The sequence below is a fragment of the Myotis yumanensis genome, unplaced genomic scaffold, assembly GCF_028538775.1.
Source record: "Myotis yumanensis isolate MYYU_CA2020_CCGP unplaced genomic scaffold, mMyoYum1.0.hap1 SCAF_4, whole genome shotgun sequence".
Lineage (NCBI taxonomy): Eukaryota > Metazoa > Chordata > Mammalia > Chiroptera > Vespertilionidae > Myotis > Myotis yumanensis.
In genome coordinates this window covers 24,768,863-24,786,528 of record NW_027223755.1, presented here as the reverse complement: position 1 = coordinate 24,786,528, position 17,666 = coordinate 24,768,863, and the positions used below count along the sequence as shown (strand labels likewise).

Here is a 17,666-nt window from a genome sequence, read left to right as displayed (position 1 = left end):
ATCGAACCCGGGACCTTTCAGTCCGCAGGCCGACGCTCTATCCACTGAGCCAAACCGGTTTCGGCCAAAAATGATTATTTTAAGAGGATTCCAGACTGTTGGGGAGATGGTTAGTCTAAATCATATGTGGTAAGGTGGTTTCAGAAGCATGGACACCACAGACATTTTGAGAAGTCATACAAAAAGATATGTGTTTTTTTTCTTTTTTAAGAATTTTAAAATTATAGTTGACATACAAAATTATCTTAGTTTCAGGTGTACCTAAGTTTTGATTGTAAGAACGTTTTGTCAATTCATGAAGGTGGGCAAAAATATTTACTCCTTCTGAAACAACTTAATCTTCACCAAAATGTATCAGATATAGGTGAGGTTACATGGACTGTTGGTGGACTCCTGATATTTAGTAGTCAAGTGAACTAAAGTTTACCTGGATAGAACTGTCTAGAGCAGTGGTTCTCAACCTTTCTAATGCCGCGACCCTTTAATACAGTTCCTCATGTGGTGACCCCTAACCATAAAATTATTTTCATTGCTACTTCATAACTGTAATTTTGCTACTGTTATGAATCGTAATGTAAATATCTGATATGCAGGATGTATTTTCATTGTTACAAATTGAACACAATTAAAGCATAGTGATTAATCACAAAAACAATATTTAATTATATATGTGTTTTCCGATGGTCTTAGGCGACCCCTGTGAAAGGGTCGTTTGATCCCCAAAGGGGTCTCGACCCACAGGTTGAGAACCGCTGGTCTAGAGCATTTGCAATATCCAGATTTTCCATTTGCTGAGGTTTTACTAAGATCACATGAAAAAGGTTATGTCCCTCTGGCTGCGAAGTGGACCTAGGCTGTCTGTGGAATTTTTTTGTTCTTTGGAAAAATAAACTACATGTCTAGTGTCCTAGAAATATGGTTTTTAGAAGGTATTCAACTTGCCTTTTTAGGCTTCACAATTTAGAATCTTGGTAATAAACATTTTTCTTTGTTTATAATAATCATCTTTTTTCTTTGGGACAAAAGTAACATTTTAGACAAAGAAAATGAAAAAGGAAGAAAACAAGTCATCCTCATTCCTGAATTTTGGTTTTATAGTTTTTGAGCGATTTCTATGAGGGAATATCTTGATGTAAAACTAAAACTTAAAAATACTAAAACTAGCTTTTGGACTTTTGGGTTACTCAGAGTGAGAAATTATGGTGTTTCAAGTATGTGTTACTCTAAATGTTTAGCATATCAACATGCTATTGTCCTGTGATAGATTTTCATGAAGGAAATATAAACAATTTGTTTGTTGAACTTATGATTCTCTCTCTCCCTCTCTGAAATCAATAAAAAATATAATTTAAAAAATAGTATTTAGTGGGAGGTGGGGGTGGCCAGAGAGAGGTTAGTGGGCGGGGGGAAGGAGACCTCTTTAATACTATATGTAATACTTTAAACAATAAAGGATTTTAAAAAACATTATTTCAATATTATTTCAGTATATAATCAGTATTAAAAAATAGCACTTAGAAAATTTAGACAAGTTAAAGTTCTTCGGTGGCAGATAATTGAAGCCATCAGTTGTGTTTGTGTCAGGAGTCACAAACTTGGCCAAGGTCCAGACACTAGCTAATTCTGAGTATTTCTTGCTGATTTCAACAACCACCATAGGGAACTTCATATTACCTGTTGTAGGCAGGTCCCAGGAGTTGAAGGTGGGTGTGATTGGGATTTTGCACTACTTTAGATTTAGGTTTTAATGATTAACTTCTGTATTTTTTCCTGTCCTCATGTCTTCACTTCCTAATAACCAGCCCTGTTAACTCATCCATTCATGTATTTCTCCTTTGGAGGTTTCCCCCATGTCTTCAACTTGTATCACTCCTTTTAGAGGGGTAGGAATTACTCTCTTACCCAGAGCCTAGGCATTTATGCTTGTTAGTATTAGATTTTAACGTACTAAATTTGATATTAACAAGCTCATAATACAGGGTGGGGCAGAAGTAGGTTTACAAACCCTGTATATAGTTCAGTGAACTTACTGCTTTAACTTTTTAATTATTTTAACTTAGCATTCATCTTTGTAATATCTGGGTACTTTAAATATATTTAAAAGCTAAATTTTAAGATTAGGCAGGTCATTATGATGGACACATTTTATATATATGTAAGCTAATCTTGTTTGAAATAAAAATAAAAAATTGTGAAATGTTTTATTTTGACTTTCAAAAGGTGAGATTTACAGCTTTTAAAAAATATTTTTCTTGAGCCCTAGCCGGTGGCTCAGTGAATAGAGCGTCGGCCTGTGGACTGAAGGATCCCGGGTTCAGTTCCGGTCAAGAGCACATGCCCAGGTTGTGAGCTTGATCCTCAGTGTGGGCCCTGCAGGAGGTGGCTGATCAGTGATTCTCTCTCATCATTGATGTTTCTATCTCTCTCCCCCTCTCCCTTCCTCTCGGAATTCAATAAAAGTGTATTTAAAAAAAGAAAAAATACTTTTGTTCAATAATAAACCTACAGAAAAGTGCAAATATCACAAATGTGATGCATTTTCAGACTGAACATTCCTGTTAAATTAGCACCTGAGTGTTTTCAGAATGCCTCATTGAGAATTACCTCAAATAACTGGTGTCATGTACTTTTTAAAAAATATATTTTTATTGATTTCAGAGAGGAAAGGAGGGGGAGAGAAAGATAGAAACATTAGTGATGAGAGAGAATCATTGATTGGCCGCCTCCTGCACGCCCCCCATTGCAGATCAAGCCCTCAAGCCAGGCCTCAGAGGTCACCACTATCTTGGCTTTAGAATTCAACATAGGATGATTTTTTAAAAAAATTTTGTATTGATTTCAGAGTGGAAGGGAGAGGGGGAGAGAGCTAGAAACACCAATGATGAGAGAAAATCACCGATCGGCTGCCTCCTACACACACCCCCGGGGACTGAGCCCGCAACCTGGGCATGTGCCCCTGACTGGAATCAAACTCGGGACCCCTGAGTCCACAGGCTGACACTCTATCCACTGAGCCAAACCAGCCAGGTCCAGCATAGAATAATTTTGTTCATTTTTGTATTTTCATTTGTATCTTGCTTTTGTTCAGCATTGTTTGTTCAGCATCCATATTGTGAGATTGTCATTTGTTCATTCTCATTGAGTTATCAACTTGTAACACATTTATAATCTACCATATTTTAAAAGTTTCTTTGACATTATCTGAATCTAAGTGTTCTCCTCCTTCCCCTCTTTACTGAACAGAAGCCTCACTCTGCCAGTAAGCATATGGTCTGGCTTCAGATTACCTATTATGGGTGACTCTAAAGTCATTGTGAAAGATTTTTTTTTTTTTAATTTAAGAACACATTTCAGGGTTTTTTGTTTGTTTGTTTTACCAGTGATGATCTTTTCTGGCTTAAAACAGATGCCTCATGCCCTGGCCGGTTTGGCTCAGTGGATAGAGCGTCAGCCTGCGGACTGAAAGGTCCCAGGTTCGAATCTGGTCTGGGGCACATGCCTGGTGCAGGCTTGATCCCCAGTAGGGGCCGTGCAGGAGGCAGCCAATCAATGATTCTCTCTCATCATTGATGTTTTCTATCTCTCTCTCCCTCTCCCTCTCCCTTCCTGAAATCAATGGAAATACGTTTAAAAAAATAAAATAAAACAGATGCCAGAGCCCTTCTGGGAATTCCTGTGCTCAGTCTGGGCGGAGCATCAAAGACATAGGTATTCAAGTAAATCTTCAGAGGCTACAGCAAGGATGGCAGATAGGTTTAAACTTGAATTCAACTTCCAAATAATTGGCACCATTTCTGTATTCTTTCCTGTTTGAGGGGGAGGGGAAGCAAATGAGCCAGGTGTTTTCCTTTCCCCAACTATTTGATTTTCCATAGATGCCTGAGTGTTTTCAGAATGCCTCATTGAGAATTACCTCAAATAACTGGTGTCATGTACTTTTTAAAAAATATATTTTTATTGATTTCAGAGAGGAAAGGAGGGGGAGAGAGAGATAGAAACATCAGTGATGAGAGAATCATTGATTGGCCACCTCCTGCACGCCCCCCATTGCGGATCAAGCCCTCAAGCCAGGCATGTGCCCCTGACCAGAATCGAACCTGGAACCCTTCAGTCCACAGGCCAGCGCTTTATCCACTGAGCCAAACCAGCTAGGGCGGTGTCATGTACTTTCAAATATCTTTGTTGGTTGCAAATCTTAGTGATTTAAGATTGGATTTGATTATTTTAAATGATCAGGTGTAATTTAGAGTGAGCCTGAGGAATAGCAGAAGTGGAAAGAGGTGCTGTAGTGCTGGTCTGAAGTATATCCTTTATTTTTACATATTTTAAGCTCTCTGAGCCTTAAAGTTCTCAAATTGGAGAGGTAGTCCTCTCTTATGTTTGTTATGTTTGTTCTGATTGGACTGCTACAGACATTTATTGTTTTATTCTCCACCAAGAATTCCCCCAAGTTTTGTCTTGCTTTTAAGGCATTCCCCATTGTGTGTATAGCCCAAGATGCCCTATTGAAGCATTTACACCTTCCCTTTTTGTGGTGCAACCAGGCCTAGGCTTGTCCAATCAGATATTTTCTCCCTGGACTTTGGCTGTTGAGAGCAAACTAGGCCATGAGGTTTTTTTGGAGAACTATCTTAGTAGTGTCAGTATATGCAAGTTTAATTTGATGAGGTTTTTTGGAGACCTATCCAAGTAATGTCAGTGTGTACAAGTTTAAAATGATGGAACGGACTTTGCATGGCTTTTAAACTGGCTCCAAAGATTGATCCCAAAGATAGATGCATTCCATTTTTGGAATAAGTTTTCCAAGTTCACTACTTTGAAATACAATACTTATCAAGATGTATAATTTTTTTAAAAAATTCTCCTTTCTATATATGCAGTGATATACATCTCAGCTAATCAGATTTGATGAGTAATTCATTCAACAAATACTCAATATTTCAAGATGTGCTAAGTTTTGGAATTTTTTGATTCCTTATAAATACAAATAATCGTTCCTTCATAATTTTGAAAGATTTGAAACTTTTTTTTTTCATGTGTTTTAGAGTAGGCACAAAAGTCTGAGAGATACAGAATCTCAAAAATTAGTTTTTGGAGTTCATTGAACCATTTGTACCTTTCAAGTGAGATATTGTACTATTGAAACCATTTTCAGTGCCTCAGGGTTCTTTCACAATGTGGCCAGAAAACTAATATATGATATTTATTAACTTTAAATTTTCTGAGTTGCCCTGAATGAATCATTTGAGATTATCTTTTAGAATGTATTTTGAAATTACTTTGTTCAAATTTTGAAATACTTGGAGAATTTTTTTGATATTTAAGAAATAGTTATAGTAAGTGTCAGCTTTATATGTCTCAAAATACTCTAAAGCAGCGTTCGCCAACCTTGGACCACCTGTTGGCAACGCTGCTCTAAAGACATCATGCTTGTCATGTTAACCTTTTGGCCCAACATTATTTTATATCCAAGCATACTTTTGCTGTTTCCTATTAGCATACTTTTTCTGCAATTAGTCAGAGTAAATGTATCATTCAGAGTTGCTATGGGATTTTATTTTCACAAGAGTCTCCTTTTGAAGCAGCACCTTGAGACTGTGCTTGTCCCCGTGTTTCTTCCATTTAATAAGTGTAGTGACAAGTACCAAAGGTAGGAACCTGGCTTCATTCTGAAATTGATGTACTGGAGTTTTAATTTAGGTATTACAGTGATGTGTAGGAAGTAGGCTGTTTTTCTTTAGATGGTGGTAAATTTCTGATTTGTAAGAATACAATTAATATTAAGGTACATTACGTTACGAAAAAAAAAGTTTCTGGTTAAGTACACATTTAAGTTTAAAAACTAATATTTAGCTCTTACTGTTTGGCTCAGTGGCTCTAGAGCATCAGCCTGTGGACTGGAGGGGTCCCGGGTTCAATTTCGGTCGAGGGCACATGCCTGGATTGCTGGTTCAATCCCCAGTAGGGGGCGTGCAGGAGGCAGCTGATCAATAATTCTCTCATCATTGATGTTTCTCTCCCTCTTCCTTCCTCTCTGAAATAAATATATATATATTTTAAAAAAACTAATTTTTAAATGAAAAAATAATATTTTAAAACTAAACTTAATAAACTGCATTTGGTTTACGTATTCCTTTAATGAAGAAGTTCTTAAATTGGAGTTTACAGATGGTTTTTACAAACTGAACACTCTGCAATTGTATTTTGTGTGTTTTCCTGGAGAAAGAGGACATAGCTTTCATCAGATACTCAAAGCATATCATGAACCAGAAGGTTAAAGATTACTGAATAGGAACTGTTTCTTTGTTTTAGTTTTAAGTTTTTCATTGTCTTGTTTTGTCTTTTTTTCTTCCTGAAAATTGACTAGAAAATTCCAAGTTTCAGGGTTGGCAGTGAGTTGAATTCTGAGTTACTTGAGATCTGAATCCAACATTTCTCTTTTGTGTGTGGTTTAACATAGGAAAGGTTTATTTATCACTCACGAAGATTTTAATACTGGTTGGACAACTCTGCAAGGCAACTACTGATGATTCTTTTTTATTCTTATGCTCATTTTTTAAAGCCAACATTTCTGCAGTCTGGCCATCTTGCTAAAGGGCATTCACAAGCTGTGTAACTACCACATCTATAATTCTAACAATTTCCATGCATTCATCAAATATTTATTGAGCCAGGCCCTTCACTAGGTATAAACACTAGGAAGAAGATCTCTATTTTCATTTTAGTTCTATGGCTCAAAACTCTTACAGTAAAGTACAAAACTAAATTGTGTTGCTATTTTGATAGTAAGTATCTCAGCCTGACATATAGCTACCACTCAATAAATATTAAGTAAATCATGTATTTTCAATGGTTTCCTTAAGGGAGTGAAAACTGGTTCTGGGGATGGTGGTGAAAAGTTCTTGCTCTTTTTATGTATAAAGCATAGATACACATAAGTATCCAAACACATATACAGGGAACCCATCTTATTAAAATGTAATGGGGGAGAGGTTAGGGAAAAAAATGTCTGAAAAAGCTCCTTTAGGGAATGATACTAAAAAAGGTTGAGAAACACTGAAATTAATATTGAAAATAAAAAGTTTGTGTATAGCTGTGGTTTAGAAACCTTTTTCTCTCATAAGAATTTTTATTGTAATAGAATTTGTCTTTAGTAGTTGGAGGAACAGTTGTAGCATACTGAACCGTAGGAAGTTCTGAGTTAAATTTTTTTGTCAAAATGATTTTTACTGGTTGATAATGTGTAGGTAAACTTTTGTGTTCCCTCACCCATTTCCTTATGGGAGGACTGGAAATTAAAGAACTGCATATAAATTGTTAATGGTTATTTTTTAAAAGCTGTAAGCCTCACCTTTTGAAAAAAGTCAAAGTAAAACATTTCGCAATTTTATATTTTTATTTCAAACAAGATTAGCTTACATATATATAAAATATGTCCATCACTAATGACCTGCCTAACCTTAAAATTTAGCTTCTAAATATCTTTAGAGTACCCAGATGTTACAAAGATGAATGCTAAGTTAAAATAATTAAAAAGTTAAAGTGGTAAGTTTACTGAACTATATACAGGGTGGGGCAAAAGTGAGCTGTGGGCTTTTTTCTTATTTAAAATTATTACTTTAGAAATATCTGTTGTTTCAATCATTTGTATCATTAATATTTTAAATATATTTTATTGATTTTTTTTTTACAGAGAGGAAGGGAGAGCCATAGAGAGTTAGAAACATCAGTGAGAGAGAAACAGCTGCCTCCTGCATACCCCCTACTGGGGATGTGCCCAGCAACCAAGGTATATGCCCTTGACTGGAATCGAACCAGGGACCCTTCAGTCCGCAGGCCGATGCTCTATCCACTGAGCTAAACCGGTTAAGGCTTTTTTTTTTTTTTTTTTTTGATGTTCATATATTGTCCCACCTTGCCTGCAGGGAATTCCTTTGGCTTTAGTGTTCTTTTGATATGACTTATTAATCTTTGATAACTACTTTCTTCTGGTCAACACCAGCAAAAGTTCCAGGCTCACCTTGTATGTATCCTGCTCCAGACCTGGAATCAGTCATTCCTTCAAGGAGTCCTAGTTTCTTTTAGTGGGGAATGGACCACAGTCTGGTTACTGGGTGTATTCAGTGTTCCTGGGCTCTCATTGCTTCTAGGACTTTCCAGTATAGAGATAGAAACAAAAAATATATGAAAGGGAAATAATCAGTGCACATGTTTTGGATTCAATTTTAACATGGATTTTTATTTTAGTTACTGGATTTTACAATTCTGTTCTCTTATTGAAAATTATTGGTTCCTAAAATACTAACTTACTTGCATTGGCTTACTACATGTATGAAAATAGTTTTAACCAGTTAACTGCCACGTGTCCAAAATAGAAACCATCCCCACACGCCACGATATTTTGAATTTAGTTTAAAAAATCAATTTTCAATGAATATTATAAAAATAAATATATTGCTCACAATTTGGACGTTCTTGAATATTTTCAGTTGAAAATCCTCACGAAAAATGACTTTTTAAAGTGTCTGTAGACGCTTATGGTGTACAAAGGGTTAAAATAGTCATGTCAGTATTACTACCAACTGACTATTGAGTTCAATCTAAAATTTCTTCGTAGTACTTTTTTAGTTAAAATAATGCATTCTATAGCCAGTTAAAATAATTACTTTTTCTGTGTAGTTGTATCATTAAGAAGTATGTACTTAGGTTAGTTCATTTGTTTTCATTAATTAAAATTTTTTTTTTTCTGTTTTGAATGTGTGTAACTACATTACAAGTTAGAAGTCTGATTTTCATTGTTGTCCCTTCTATCTTATTTCTACCTTCCCTTATTGGTAATTTAAAAAAAAAATAGTTTGGGAAGTGTTTCTTAGCACCTCTCCTCCTTATATAAAAGGTAGCCTACTATATATGTTGCTTGGCATCTTCCTTTTAACCAAAGATTGTTCCACATCATTACATAGACATCTTTTATGGCCCATTGTATTCCATTATGTATATGCAGTGGAACCTTGGTTCTTGAACTTAATTTGTTCTGGAAGACTGTTCAGAAAGTCATTTGTTCGAAACCTGTATCATTTTTTCCCGTTAGAAATAATGTAAATTGGATTAATCTGTTCCAGACCCCCAAATGATTCCATTTTAACCCTTATAAAGAGTGTCCCAAAATTCACGCAAGATTTGAATTTTGCGTGAGCATTAACAACAACAACAAAAAAAAATAAAAACCTAATTTTACTTGGTTTATTGAATCAGATTCTAATATCTGTTGCCCTTTGATTTCAATCCCTTCAATTTGATAAGCATTACCAAGTACCAGTTATGGCCTAGGAGCAGGGACAATGAAGACCAATGAAGACCACGGCTTTGCGTATGTGCCAGCAAAGCCGTGGAGGCCATTTACCCAATGTGCTATTCCATACATAACCCTGTACTGTATACTTTATGAATCAATAAAAAATTTACAATTTTTAATTATAAACCTGTCTTTTCTATCAAAATTACTTCTTGCGTGAATTTTGGGACACCCTATATATAGTACATGTCTAATGTAGTCTTTAATATATAAATACACTTATTAAATTTAAGCACCCTCTGCTAGCATTAAATGAATCACTTTCGGCACTCATTCCAGGGGTGTCTTTGAGGAAGTCAGGATGCGGCATCTTCACTTTTACATACATGGCTACCTCTGAAATACAGTCACTGGTGGCTGTTTTTCTTTCAACAAAAGCATTCTCTGTTTTGTTGCCTGAGAGATGCTTTTTGTCATACTGAGGTATCAGCATGAAAGGGTTGTCAAGTCGAAAGTTTGGTTGACAACAAGAAGTTTGTTTTGACAACATAGACATTTTTCCGTGAACAACTTGGTCGAGAATTGAATTGTTCAAGATGGGAGACAATTGAGAACTGAGGTTTGACTGTGTATCTCCATCTATTAATTTGTCCCTTATTGATGGGTTTATGGGTTTTTCCCCAAGTTTTCGCTACTTTAGATAATGTCACATTTAATAACTTTATGCATATATTGTTTCATATTTATGGGGATGTTTTTCAGAGTAGAGTCCTAGAACTAGGATTGTCAAGTTAACGGGTATGTGTGATTATTCTAGATTTCCAAATTCCCTCAGTAGGGGTGATGTCATTTTTGCATTCTCTTTGCAGTATATGTGAGTGCCCATTGCCTTCATTTTGCCAACAGAGTATGCTGTCAGAATTTTGAATTTTTGCCAGTCTTGATATGTAAGCATTGTCTCATGTAGTTTTAAAAATTGTGGTATAGCCCTACTGGTTTAGCTCAGTGGATCGAACATTGGCCTGCAGACTGAAGGGTCCCAGGTTCTATTCTGGTCAAGGGCATGTACCTTGGTTGCGGGAATATCCCCAGTAGGGGGTGTGCAGGAGGTAGCTGATCGATGTTTCTCTCTCATCGGTGTTTCTAACTCTCTATCCCTCTCCCTTCCTCTCTGTAAAAAACCAATAAAATATATTTTAAAAAATTGTGTAAAATATATACATAACAAAATTATTATTTTAACTGTTTTTAAGTGTGTAGTTCAGTGGCGATAAGGACATTCTAATTGTTGTGCAACCATCACCACAATCTATCTTCAGAACTACTATATCCTCCCATACTGAAACTGTACCCATTAGCTTGCCATTCCTCTTCCACATGCCCCTGTCACCCACCATTCTGTTTTCTATGAATTTTACTGTTGTAGGTACTTCATATAAGTGGAATTATGTAGTGTTTCCCTTTTTGTCCCTTTCTTATTTCACTTAGCATAATGTCCTCCAGGTTCATCAGTGGTATAGCATGTGTCAGAATTTCCTTTCTTTTTAATGTTCTATTGTATGTATGTACTTTGTTTATACATGCATCTTTTGATGGACACTTGTTTTGCCAATTTTTTATTTTTATTTGTGTTTTTTGTTGTTGAGTTCTTAGGTAATTTAAATGTGCATTTTTTTATGAATGAAGGAAGCATTTTTTTTTTTTTAATATATTTTATTGATTTTTTACAGAGAGGAAGGGAGAGGGATAGAGAGTTAGAAACATCGATCAGCTGCCTCCTGCACATCTCCCACTGGGGATGTGCCCGCAACCCAGGCACATGCCCCTGACCGGAATCGAACCCGGGACCCTTGAGTCCGCAGGCCGACGCTCTATCCACTGAGCCAAACCGGCTTCGGCAAGCATTTTTTTATATGTTTGAGTATTCTTTGTTTTTTGTGTGAATTATTCCATTCACATTTTTTGCCCTTCTAAAAATCGAGTATTGATCTTATTTCATTTAAGTTTTAGGAATAATTATGTATTACAGATATTAGCCCTTTATCTGTGATATGTTATAAATACATTTTTCTACATTTTCATTTGCTTATGGTTTTTGCCATGCAAACTGGAAAAAAAAAGTGTATTGTATAATTTATCAGTCTATTTCTTGTAGATTTTGAATAATAGTTGAGAAGTTTTTTTCCCTTCCCACGTTATGAAGGTATTCACCCCCATTTCTTCTTAGCACTATTGCTGCATTTTACATTTCAGTACATTTGCATTTTATTTTGAAGGTTAGTATGAAGAATGAATCCAATTTTTTTTTCTTCTGAATGGCTCTCTAGTTGTCCCAATACTATTGATTAAAATCTCCATCTTTTCATCTTACACTGATAGGAGATAAAACCTTTATCATGTACTAGATTTCAGTATGTTCTTGGATCTACTTTAAGACTTTCTTCTTTTTAAAAAAAATATATTTTATTGATTTTTTACAGAGAAGAAGGGAGAGGGATAGAGAGTTAGAAACATCGATGAGAGAGAAACATCGATCAGCTGCCTCCTGCACACCCTCTACTGGGATTGTGCCCACAACCAAGGTACATGCCCTTGACTGAATCGAACCTGGGACCCTTCAGTCTGCAGGCCGATGCTCTATCCACTGAGCCAAACCGGTTAGGGCTTTCTTCTTCTTTTTTAAAAAAATGTATTGATTTCAGAAAAGAAGGGAGAGGGAGGGAGAGAGAGAAACATCAATGATGAGAGAGAATCATTGATCGGCTGCCTCCTACACGCCCCACACTGGGTATCAAACCCGCAACTCAGGCATATGCTCTTATCAGAATCGAACCTGGGACCCTTCAGTCCGCTGGCCAACGCTCTATCCACTGAGCCAAACCGGCTAGGGCAAGACTTTCTTCTTTTGATCTATTCATGTGCCAGTATCACATCATTTCATTTCTGGAGGCTTTTAAATCTATATTCTTATCTAGTAGGACAGTTTCCACTTCTGTTCCCCAAATATTGCTCCCTCTTCTCCCAAATTTTCTTGGCTAATCTTTTTTATTTTTCTTTAGGAACTTTATTTTTAATTTGTATAGCTCCAGCAAAAAAAAAAAACCCACCAGTAGTTATTATTGTTTTACTATTTTTTTAAATCCTCACCTAAGGATATGTTTTTATGGATTTGATTTTTTTCGAGAGACAGAAAAACATCAAAGTGAGAGAGAAACATTGATTGGCTGCCTCCTGTATGTGCCCCAACTGGTCATCAAACTCGAAACATAGCTATGTGCCCTGAATGGGACTCGAACTCACAACCTTTTTGTGTACCACAATGCTCCAACCAGCTGAGCCACCCAACCAGGGAAACCAGTTTTATTTTTATTGGGATCATATTAAATTTATATTAACTTAGGAAAAACTGATAACTTTATAATGCTGAGTCTTTGTATCTAAGAATAAGATGTTTTCCATTGTCCAAGTCTACTTTTTAGTATTTCAAGAGAGTTGAAGTTTCCTTCATGTAGGTTTGCCTAGATATTTTCTTTTTGGGGGGTTACTATTGTAAATGAGGTTTTTGCAAATATTTTTACCTTTTATATTTTATTGTTTGTATATGATAGCTGTTGATGTCTGTTGATTTTATAATCTTGGTACTTTTCTAAATTCTCTTACTGTTTATAGTAATTTTTCCATTAATTCTTTTTGATTTTTCTGGGTATTCAATTATATCACCTGCAAATGTTGATAGTTTTCCAGTTCTTAAGTCATTATTTGCTTTTTTTAGTCTAGTGTTTTTAAATCTGTGTTTAGCTGAAGTCACCTTCATTCTCTTGATCAATTTTTTTCCCAAAACTTTCCCACTCAATTACTTTGAAATAATTAAAAGTTCATGTAAGATTTCAGAAGTGATTTCACACAAGGGTTGTTAGCTATCTCTTTTTGGTAACAGTTTTATTGAAATGTAATTTACATACCATACAGTGCAAGGATCACAGAATTTTGCAACCGTCACCACGATCAGTTTTAGAACATTTTTATCAACCCCTCCCCCCCAAGGAAACCCCAGACCCTTTAGCCCTCACTTTCCTTTTTCCTCATCACTCCCAGCTCTAGGCACCCATTATGATAGTTTTCTTAAACTGTATAATAAAATTTAGCTTAAAACAGCAAATATATACTATCTCAGTTTTTGTGGATCAGGAATCAGGCATTGCTTAACCGGGTGCTTTTGGGTGAAGATGCCTCATGAGATTGCAGTTAAGTTGTTGGCCAGAGCTTCAGTTTCATCTGAAGGCTCAACTGGAGGAGGATTCTGTTCCTTGCAGGTTGTTGGACTGAGAACCTCCATTCCTTGCCTGATGTGTATCTATATAGAACAACTTGCAGCACGGTAGCTGGCAGAGCAAGGGAGAAGGCCCAAGGTGAACATCACAGTCTTTTTGTAGCCTAATTGCTGAGGTGACATCCTATATAATAAAGAGGTAATATGCAAATTAACCCTCACACCTTCACAAGATAGCTGCCTACGACCAGGCCGGCAGGGGGGTTAGTGAGGGACGATCAAACGACTGAATAGCAGGCTGCATGGGGGGGCCGTGAGGGGCGACCTGGCCGGCAGGAGGGGGCAGTTGGGGGTGACCAGGCCGGCAGGGGGGCAGTTGGGGGCGATGAGGCTGGCAGGGGGGCAGTGAGGGGCGATTAGGCTGGCGGGAGGGAGGGGCAGTTGGGGGTTGGGGTGACCTGGCTGGCAGCGGGGGGTAGTTAGGGGCAACCAAGCTGGCAGGGGAGGCAGTTAGGGCCAATCAGGCCGGCAGGGAGGGGGCAGTTAGGGGTGATCAGGCCGGTGGGGCGCGGGGGGTAGTTGGGGGTGACCTGGCCAGCAGCGGGGGGGTAGTTAGGGGCAACCAGGCAGGCAGGCAGGTGAGCGATTAGGAGCCAACGGTCCAGGATTGTGAGAGGGATGTCTGACTGCCAGTTTAGGCCTGATCCCTGAGGGGTCCTGGATTGGAGAAGGTGCAGGTGGGGTTGAGGGGACCCCCGCTGACCCCGCCCCCCCCCCCTCCGTGCACGAATTTCGTGCACCGGGCCTCTAGTACCATCATATTTGCCATATTTTATTTCTTAGAATCAAGTCTCCAGGTTTAGTGTGTATTCAAGAGCAGGGGATTGCATGAGGGCATGAATACCAAGAGGCAGGGATCATTGGGAACCATTTTAGAAGTTGCTTCTATACAAGGATAGGATAACTCCTTTTTTTTTTTCTTAATCTTTTATTTTTTGGCTTTTTAACCCATATTCTTTTTGATGACAAGCTATCTTTTATAGGCTTCATTAATTATCTCAGCATACCGGAATGTGGGGTTTTTAGGAAATAGTGGTGATTTTTAGGTTTCCGTGTAGTCCAGAATCTATCAACCAGAGAGTCTTTAACTTGGATTTTAAAATCTAAATGTATTACACACTTACCATGACTCTGTAACTATTAACAGTGTGCCAAGATATTTCCAAATTTTCTTAACAGTTTGATATTTAGAAAGATTTCAGTGTCTAGTGAAAACTTGAACTTTTTCTTGTTCTCTTTAAAATTACATGTAATAGTGCCAAACACCAGTTTTCAGGTACTTCATTATAAGTGCTTATATGTTAACATTCACCAGACAGTTTTTTATATGCTGTTAAAGAGTTTTTAAAATACCCTTGAGGATTTGACTTGCAAATGCTTTTTTTTGAAATTAAAATAGGTCATGTATATTGTTTTGCTCTAAGTCACATTTATCCCCTTAGGGAATTCTTAATTGATTAGAGTCATACTTGCTGAGTGCTTGAAGTCTACCTCTGTCATTGTGTAGATGAGAAAATGGAGACTTAAAGAGGATATTAAATGACCACCTTAAAATCCCTTAAGTATTTCTTGTTGGGGTGGGGGGGGGGGGGGGGCGCGGTGTCAGTGTTCAGGTCTTTCAACATCTGGTCCAGCTAGATTCTTCTTAAATCTCAGTGACACTCTGTGAAGATTTTTATTACCTAATCAATTTTTTAAAAAAATATATTTTATTGATTTTTTACAGAGAGGAAGGGAGAGAGATAGAGAGCTAGAAACATCGATGAGAGAGAAACATCGATCAGCTGCCTCCTGCACATCTCCTACTGGGGATGTGCCCGCAACCCAGGTACGTCCCCTTGACCGGAATCGAACCCGGGACCCCCCAGTCCGCAGGCCGACGCTCCATCCACTGAGCCAAACCGGTTTCGGCCAATTTCTCGTTGTAGTTTTAGTCTGATTTTATATTTCTTGTTGAGCCATTTTTGGTAATTTATGTCTTTTTTTCCAGGAACTTGAACATTTTGTCTAGATTGTCTAATTTATTGTCATGAATTGTTTATAGTATTCCCTTCTAATCCTGTAATTTCTGTCCTTTTATTTTTTATTTTGGTAATCTTATTATCTCTTTCCCTTTGATTGCTTTGAATTTTGTTCTTTTTCTAAAAATATATATATTTTTATTGATTTCAGAGAGGAAGGGTGAGGGAGAGGGAGATGGAAACATCAGTGATGAGAGAGAATCATTGATTGGTTGCTTCCTACATGCCCCACACTTGGGGATCAAGCCCGCAACCCAGGCATGTGCCCTGACAGAAAATCAAACCATGACCTCCTGGTTCATAGGTTGATGCTCAACCACTGAACCATGCCGGCCAGGCAAATCTCCCTCTTCAAACTGATATTTTTGTTTATTTCCTTGTTACTCCCTTAATCCAAATTCTCATTTTCCCAAAGCCTTCATTCTCAGGGGTGGTAACTTCCTTAGGCTAAGTCCTTGTGTCAGTAGTGAAGGCCCAAGGATCCTGATGGTCAGTTATCTTCTGAAATACACAGATTAACAACCACTGTGGCCTGACACTGACTTTGAGAAAGTGCCAGAACCAAGGATCTTAGAGTTTAGGCCTTCTTAATCCTAGGCCCTCCATTCTTGAGAGAATGAATTTGCCTGCTCTTCTTTTTACCAAGATGGTCCCAAGGAGATCCTGGGAAAGTATCTGGGGTGTGTATCTAAGCCTTGAGATAAACTTTAACTGTGCAGGTGTGGGACGTTCAAGTAGTTACTAGCGAAGAGACTACGAAAGCAGGACCAGAGGGCAGGCTTAGGACCAACAAAGACCAGAGGCTTTAATTTAAATTTTAAGCGTACGCAAAATAATTCAATTAACTGCCGGAGGAATCACACCACATGAAACATATGCAGTTGCAAATCACACAGCTTTTTTATTACTCACACAAATTCCTGAGCTGTGGGTACAAGCTTAGTTAGGGATCCCCGTGGTGCTGTCCTCTGGGGTCCTACTACAACACAAGATTATGCTATCCTGTTCTGACTTTAACTAGAACCAGTTGTAGCTTCTGCTTCCTCTTCAGAGTTGGGTGCTTTAAGTTGATAGCTGGCAACCTTGCTGGCAAAATTCATGGCGTCATAATTTAGACAACTCCCAGTTATTCACTTTCAAAGAGTGCCCCGACTTCATCTGGTTGATTCCTGATAGACTTGAGTAACCTAGGTGTCTCTATCAATCTCATTGTCTGGCTGTTCTTTCACTTTGGATATAGGCTCTTAAATTTCTCTTTGGAGGCCCATCTGATCGTTTTACTATTTCTCATTCAGAATTTAAGGCATGAGCTCATACATAGATTTTCTAATATAGTCTTCCAAAATTAACTTTGTATTTTCATCGTAGACTGCATTGAATGAATGATATTCTAATTCTTCCTGAGGCCACATTGGGCTAGATCAGTGGTTCCCAAACTTATTTGGCCTACCGCCCCCTTTCCAGAAAAAATATTACTCAGTGCCCCCTGGAAATTAATTTTTTAAAAATTTTAATAGCAATTAAACAGAAAGATATATGTATTAATGTTTCTACCTTTTTCGTAAAATATAGTAAAGAAAGGTGTAAATTAGAAACATTGAAGTTTGAAATTATGAAACTATTTATTGAACTCAGAATAGAAAGGTAATACAGGAAAAGTTAAAACAAATGCACCCGTGGCCATCACCGCCCCCCCGGATCACTGCAGCGCCCACCAGGAGGCGGTAGCGCCCACTTTGGGAATCACTGGGCTAGATGGTTTTTCCTGAGCTGCTTAACTTGCCCATGTATACTGATAATAAACCATTGTAATCTGAGGTAACTGTGTTGTCGAACCCTGGTCCTTGCAATATGGAAGAGTTTAATAAACACATAACTTAATGAAGAATGAAAGATACTATATATTTAAACCTCTGATTTCTAAAGTTATTCATCTGCAGGTAAGGATAAGTAGTGAGAAGATGGTAAACCCCTGAAAATCCTAGATTAGTAATGCATAGTAATTGCATTTTTTTCAATA

The 17,666-nt window shown here is 37.5% G+C and overlaps 1 protein-coding gene across 1 annotated transcript in view; it reads left to right on the top strand.

The window, feature by feature from the left end:
- The window catches only part of GOLPH3 (golgi phosphoprotein 3), a 38,255-nt gene that overhangs the window by 1,526 nt on the left and 19,063 nt on the right, over positions 1–17,666 (top strand). The gene's annotated exons all lie outside the window — the stretch shown is intronic.